This window comes from Triturus cristatus, chromosome 4_1, assembly GCF_964204655.1.
Source record: "Triturus cristatus chromosome 4_1, aTriCri1.1, whole genome shotgun sequence".
Taxonomy (NCBI): domain Eukaryota; kingdom Metazoa; phylum Chordata; class Amphibia; order Caudata; family Salamandridae; genus Triturus; species Triturus cristatus.
The window spans coordinates 135,903,204-135,910,703 of record NC_140585.1 but is presented as its reverse complement, the minus strand read 5'-3'; the positions used below and the strand labels follow the sequence as shown (position 1 = coordinate 135,910,703).

Here is a 7,500-nt window from a genome sequence, read left to right as displayed (position 1 = left end):
TTTGGCCAATGGTCACACAATCTGCTTTACATTCAGAGTGGAAAAAGTATTTTCCAATACTCTTGTAGTCCTCACTTTCTCAGTACTAATCATTAATAAAGTTGAGTACATACTGTAAACTCATTCAGGTTGCATCTTCAGTCTAACTACTTGTGCATTTTAGTGGCATTAAAAAGGGCTTCGAGAAGTGGGACACGATCGGAATCAGCACGGTGGGAGATCTCTGGACGAGGGGGGGATTCAAAACTTTTGAGACGCTGCAGGCGGAGTTTCAGCTGCAGGGCAGTGAGTACTTTCGGTACCTACAAGTCCGCCATGCGCTGGGCTCCGTCTTCCCGGACGTCGCATCCATTCCGGAGTCTTCCCCCCTGGAGGACAGAGTGCTGGACGGCCATGTACCGGACAGCACGATCTCCCTCATATACAAAAAACTGATCAACGATAGATCGTGCCTGCTGACTAGTCTCCGCGAGGCCTGGGTTGCCGACGGGCTGGAGCTGGACGACGAGGATTGGATTTCCGCGGTGGCCTCTCCGAAAGAGGTGGCCATCCCGGCTCGCCTTCGTTTCGTCCAGCTCAAGATCCTTCACCGGGTTTACGTGACGGGGCCAAGGCTTCTGCGTATGGGTTTTGCTGGTGACGGAATGTGTAAGCGTGGCTGTGGTGCGTTGGCGACTTTCATGCATATACTGTGGGAGTGCCCGAAGGTGGAGCGATTCTGGCGTGGTGTGCATGAGGTCCTGCGTGTGGTTACGCGTGTCGCGCTGCTGCCTGAAGCGAGGAGATGCTTGCTGAATGTATGGGAACTGAATGACTATTCGGTCCCGCAGACGCGGTGGGTGACTCTGGGATACATGATAGCTAAGCGTGACATTGCTCAATTGTGGGGATCCCAGAGGCCCCCTGCGGTGTCGGCCTGGAAAGAGCATATGGATTGGTGTATGTTTCGTGAAAAGGTGGTGTATGTGGCGAGGGGTAAGCCTGGGGCGTGGGTGAAACTCTGGGGCCCCTGGAACGCCTACCGCGGGGGTATTTGTGAGCCACCACTGCTACCAGCTGCCTCGCCTGCTCCGTCTCCCTAGACGGCCCCCCTCCCTCGGCCGCGGGCACGCGGTCCCCCAGTCCCTGATCTACTCCCATTCCCCTCCTCAGAGTTCTGCTGCTGGTTTGGATCCCCCACTTATGGAGCACGTGCTGTCACTTTGGATCGCGGGTTGCCTTGCGGGTGTGGTTTTTTGGTGTTGTTTTGTTTCAAGAACAGGGAACCGTACTGTGGGCTTGGAGCTGTGTGGCCTGCACCATTGATTACTCCTGTTTCACTGCTCTGCACTGCCGAGAGACTTTTACTGTATGTATGCAATATGCTTTTGTCATTCTAGCGGCCGGCCGGGTGGTTGTAGGCCCATACCTGTAACTTTTACAACCTGCAATAAACGGTTTAAAAAAAAAAAAAAAAAAAAAAAGTGCTTCTATGCCGACACACTGAATATGTAATAGGTTTGCAGAATTTTGACGTGACAGAATGGGTTTTTAGCTTAAGTGTGTGTAGAAGAACTGCAAGGTGTGTGTCTATGTGTGCATAGAGTGCTACATGTGTAAAATCTGTATGATTTGGGCAGTTAAAGTGCTGATTTTGCCTCCGAGTAAGAAAAGTACTACACAAAATGTATAAAGGATCGGCACATTGGCTGCCTTTGCTGATGCCCCCGTTGCCTAATTTGTAGTGCAATGGTTAAGTTGCAGAGTGTGGTTGAACTTGGTTAGGAGACTTAGTGCCTCCTTCCGTGTCCTACTGATGATAAGGATGGCTTGATACCATTTTCTAAGCCCAGTATATTGAGAAAAGAAGTAAGTGAAGAAGAAGTGTGGAGTCGAAAGTGGTTCTCCAATTTCTCTCCACTTGCTAAAATTGCAAAGTCTCCATTATAGCATAGAAGAGAGCGTTAAAGTCGGGGATGGAAGAGGATGAAAATGGGAAGTTTACTTATAGAGAGAAGTGAGAAATGCCCTGTGTGCACACACCGGTGTCTGACCATAGAATACATTTAAATAATGCCTCTAGAAAAGAGCTATGCACGTGTGCCTCAGTGGCCTAATGGATAAGGCACTGGCCTCCTAAGCCAGGGATTGTGGGTTCAATTCCCATCTGAGGTGATAACAAAAATCCTCCCTCTTTCTTTTCCAGAAAATTAGGTAGATTTATTACATGCTTCCTCTCAGAAGTTTATGAGGGATTAGGTACTTTGAAACAGTCCCATTTTACTTGTGTGCACTTCACAGTCATGTTAGTGTTCTGAAACTGCAAAGTAGATTTTTAAATGCCTATTTTTGTGAGATGCATTTTCGACCGGCCAGAACATATTCTTTTGGAAAAAATGATTTGAATTGGATGGGTGTGAATCTTGCTTCTAGAGGTGGTGACATGCTTTCAGCTACTTGAATAGGTCAAGCCAGGATTCATAAAACTTATACAAACTATGTGAGTGTGAAAAATTAGCATATGCAGGAAGGAGCAATTTGTACTACTTTCAAAACAGTTTCACTCCACGTCTGGAAACGTCCAGAGCTATGTAGAGCATACAAATGAGCTTTAAACTCATGAGGAAAGAGGTTTGTATGCAAAAAGGAAAACAAAAGCATATCGTACTCATAAAATTCTCAATATATAGATTACAAAAAAGTGCTTCCAGCGAAAAGAGCTGAAAGAACACTATGGGATGTAAACCTGAATACCTTTCAATAATATGTTCTCCATCCATGCATACCACCTACATGATAAAAATCATCTCAGGTGAACGGATGACCGTGTGGCCTAATGGATAAGGCGTCTGACTTCGGATCAGAAGATTGAGGGTTCTTGTCCCTTCGTGGTCATTTTTGGCCAATGGTCACACAATCTGCTTTACATTCAGAGTGGAAAAAGTATTTTCCAATACTCTTGTAGTCCTCACTTTCTCATTACTAATCATTAATAAAGTGGAGTACATACTGTAAACTCATTCAGGTTGCATCTTCAGTCTAACTACTTGTGCATTTTAGTGGCATTAAAAAGTACTTCTATGCCGACGCACTGAATATGTAATAGGTTTGCAGAATTTTGACGTGACAGAATGGGTTTTTAGCTTAAGTGGGTGTAGAAGAACTGCAAGGTGTGTGCCTATGTCTGCATAGAGTGGTACATGTGTAAAATCTGTATGATTTGGGCAGTTAAAGTGCTGATTTTGCCTCCGAGTAAGAAAAGTACTACACAAAATGTATAAAGGATCGGCACATTGGCTGCCTTTGCTGATGCCCCCGTTGCCTAATTTGTAGTGCAATGGTTAAGTTGCAGAGTGTGGTTGAACTTGGTTAGGAGACTTAGTGCCTCTTTCCGTGTCCTACTGATGATAAGGATGGCTTGATACCATTTTCTAAGCCCAGTATATTGAGAAAAGAAGTAAGTGAAGAAGAAGTGTGGAGTCGAAAGTGGTTCTCCAATTTCTCTCCACTTGCTAAAATTGCAAAGACTCCATTATAGCATAGAAGAGAGCGTTAAATTCGGGGATGGAAGAGGATGAAAATGGGAAGTTTACTTATAGAGAGAAGTGAGAAATGCCCTGTGTGCACACACCGGTGTCTGACCATAGAATACATTTAAATAATGCCTCTAGAAAAGAGCTATGCATGTGTGCCTCAGTGGCCTAATGGATAAGGCACTGGCCTCCTAAGCCAGGGATTGTGGGTTCAATTCCCATCTGAGGTGATAACAAAAATCCTCCCTCTTTCTTTTCCAGAAAATTAGGTAGATTTATTACATGCTTCCTCTCAGAAGTTTATGAGGGATTAGGTACTTTGAAACAGTCCCATTTTACTGGTGTGCACTTCACAGTCATGTTAGTGTTCTGAAACTGCAAAGTAGATTTTTAAATGCCTATTTTTGTGAGATGCATTTTCGACCGGCCAGAACATATTCCTTTGGAAAAAATGATATGAATTGGATTGGTGTGAATCTTGTTTCTAGAGGTGGTGACAGGCTTTCAGCTACTTGAATAGGTCAAGCCAGGATTCATAAAACTTATACAACCTATGTGAGTGTGAAAAATTAGCATATGCAGGAAGGAGCAATTTGTACTACATTCAAAACTGTTTCACTCCACGTCTGGAAACGTCCAGAGCTATGTAGAGCATACAAATGAGCTTTAAACTCATGAGGAAAGAGGTTTGTATGGAAAAAGGAAAACAAAAGCATATCGTACTCATAAAATTCTCAATATATAGATTCCAAAAAAGTGCTTCCAGCGAAAAGAGCTGAAAGAACACTATGGGATGTAAACCTGAATACCTTTCAATAATATGTTCTCCATCCATGCATACCACCTACATGATAAAAATCATCTCAGGTGGACGGATGACCGCGTGGCCTAATGGATAGGGCGTCTGACTTCGGATCAGAAGATTGAGGGTTGGAGTCCCTTCGTGGTTGTTTTTGGCCAATGGTCACACAATCTGCTTTACATTCAGAGTGGAAAAAGTATTTTCCAATACTCTTGTAGTCCTCACTTTCTCAGTACTAATCATTAATAAAGTTGAGTACATACTGTAAACTCATTCAGGTTGCATCTTCAGTCTAACTACTTGTGCATTTTAGTGGCATTAAAAAGGGCTTCGAGAAGTGGGACACGATCGGAATCAGCACGGTGGGAGATCTCTGGACGAGGGGGGGATTCAAAACTTTTGAGACGCTGCAGGCGGAGTTTCAGCTGCAGGGCAGTGAGTACTTTCGGTACCTACAAGTCCGCCATGAGCTGGGCTCCGTCTTCCCGGACGTCGCATCCATTCCGGAGTCTTCCCCCCTGGAGGACAGAGTGCTGGACGGCCATGTACCGGACAGCACGATCTCCCTCATATACAAAAAACTGATCAACGATAGATCGTGCCTGCTGACTAGTCTCCGCGAGGCCTGGGTTGCCGACGGGCTGGAGCTGGACGACGAGGATTGGATTTCCGCGGTGGCCTCTCCGAAAGAGGTGGCCATCCCGGCTCGCCTTCGTTTCGTCCAGCTCAAGATCCTTCACCGGGTTTACGTGACGGGGCCAAGGCTTCTGCGTATGGGTTTTGCTGGTGACGGAATGTGTAAGCGTGGCTGTGGTGCGTTGGCGACTTTCATGCATATACTGTGGGAGTGCCCGAAGGTGGAGCGATTCTGGCGTGGTGTGCATGAGGTCCTGCGTGTGGTTACGCGTGTCGCGCTGCTGCCTGAAGCGAGGAGATGCTTGCTGAATGTATGGGAACCGAATGACTATTCGGTCCCGCAGACGCGGTGGGTGACTCTGGGATACATGATAGCTAAGCGTGACATTGCTCAATTGTGGGGATCCCAGAGGCCCCCTGCGGTGTCGGCCTGGAAAGAGCATATGGATTGGTGTATGTTTCGTGAAAAGGTGGTGTATGTGGCGAGGGGTAAGCCTGGGGCGTGGGTGAAACTCTGGGGCCCCTGGAACGCCTACCGCGGGGGTATTTGTGAGCCACCACTGCTACCGGCTGCCTCGCCTGCTCCGTCTCCCTAGACGGCCCCCCTCCCTCGGCCGCGGGCACGCGGTCCCCCAGTCCCTGATCTACTCCCATTCCCCTCCTCAGAGTTCTGCTGCTGGTTTGGATCCCCCACTTATGGAGCACGTGCTGTCACTTTGGATCGCGGGTTGCCTTGCGGGTGTGGTTTTTTGGTGTTGTTTTGTTTCAAGAACAGGGAACCGTACTGTGGGCTTGGAGCTGTGTGGCCTGCACCATTGATTACTCCTGTTTCACTGCTCTGCACTGCCGAGAGACTTTTACTGTATGTATGCAATATGCTTTTGTCATTCTAGCGGCCGGCCGGGTGGTTGTAGGCCCATACCTGTAACTTTTACAACCTGCAATAAACGGTTTAAAAAAAAAAAAAAAAAAAAAAGTGCTTCTATGCCGACACACTGAATATGTAATAGGTTTGCAGAATTTTGACGTGACAGAATGGGTTTTTAGCTTAAGTGTGTGTAGAAGAACTGCAAGGTGTGTGTCTATGTGTGCATAGAGTGCTACATGTGTAAAATCTGTATGATTTGGGCAGTTAAAGTGCTGATTTTGCCTCCGAGTAAGAAAAGTACTACACAAAATGTATAAAGGATCGGCACATTGGCTGCCTTTGCTGATGCCCCCGTTGCCTAATTTGTAGTGCAATGGTTAAGTTGCAGAGTGTGGTTGAACTTGGTTAGGAGACTTAGTGCCTCCTTCCGTGTCCTACTGATGATAAGGATGGCTTGATACCATTTTCTAAGCCCAGTATATTGAGAAAAGAAGTAAGTGAAGAAGAAGTGTGGAGTCGAAAGTGGTTCTCCAATTTCTCTCCACTTGCTAAAATTGCAAAGTCTCCATTATAGCATAGAAGAGAGCGTTAAAGTCGGGGATGGAAGAGGATGAAAATGGGAAGTTTACTTATAGAGAGAAGTGAGAAATGCCCTGTGTGCACACACCGGTGTCTGACCATAGAATACATTTAAATAATGCCTCTAGAAAAGAGCTATGCACGTGTGCCTCAGTGGCCTAATGGATAAGGCACTGGCCTCCTAAGCCAGGGATTGTGGGTTCAATTCCCATCTGAGGTGATAACAAAAATCCTCCCTCTTTCTTTTCCAGAAAATTAGGTAGATTTATTACATGCTTCCTCTCAGAAGTTTATGAGGGATTAGGTACTTTGAAACAGTCCCATTTTACTTGTGTGCACTTCACAGTCATGTTAGTGTTCTGAAACTGCAAAGTAGATTTTTAAATGCCTATTTTTGTGAGATGCATTTTCGACCGGCCAGAACATATTCCTTTGGAAAAAATGATATGAATTGGATTGGTGTGAATCTTGTTTCTAGAGGTGGTGACAGGCTTTCAGCTACTTGAATAGGTCAAGCCAGGATTCATAAAACTTATACAACCTATGTGAGTGTGAAAAATTAGCATATGCAGGAAGGAGCAATTTGTACTACATTCAAAACTGTTTCACTCCACGTCTGGAAACGTCCAGAGCTATGTAGAGCATACAAATGAGCTTTAAACTCATGAGGAAAGAGGTTTGTATGGAAAAAGGAAAACAAAAGCATATCGTACTCATAAAATTCTCAATATATAGATTCCAAAAAAGTGCTTCCAGCGAAAAGAGCTGAAAGAACACTATGGGATGTAAACCTGAATACCTTTCAATAATATGTTCTCCATCCATGCATACCACCTACATGATAAAAATCATCTCAGGTGGACGGATGACCGCGTGGCCTAATGGATAAGGCGTCTGACTTCGGATCAGAAGATTGAGGGTTGGAGTCCCTTCGTGGTCGTTTTTGGCCAATGGTCACACAATCTGCTTTACATTCAGAGTGGAAAAAGTATTTTCCAATACTCTTGTAGTCCTCACTTTCTCAGTACTAATCATTAATAAAGTGGAGTACATACTGTAAACTCATTCAGGTTGCATCTTCAGTCTAACTACTTGTGCATTTT

General features: G+C 45.3%; 3 non-coding genes across 3 annotated transcripts; all 3 read left to right on the top strand.

The window, feature by feature from the left end:
* Window positions 1-2,081: 2,081 nt before the first annotated feature.
* On the top strand, window positions 2,082-2,154 carry TRNAR-CCU (transfer RNA arginine (anticodon CCU)). The gene has a single exon. It is a non-coding gene; the product is annotated as a tRNA-Arg (tRNA).
* Window positions 2,155-3,669: 1,515 nt separating this feature from the next.
* TRNAR-CCU (transfer RNA arginine (anticodon CCU)) lies at window positions 3,670-3,742 on the top strand. The gene has a single exon. It is a non-coding gene; the product is annotated as a tRNA-Arg (tRNA).
* A 2,802-nt stretch (window positions 3,743-6,544) lies between these two features.
* TRNAR-CCU (transfer RNA arginine (anticodon CCU)) lies at window positions 6,545-6,617 on the top strand. The gene has a single exon. It is a non-coding gene; the product is annotated as a tRNA-Arg (tRNA).
* The last annotated feature ends 883 nt before the right edge of the window (window positions 6,618-7,500 follow it).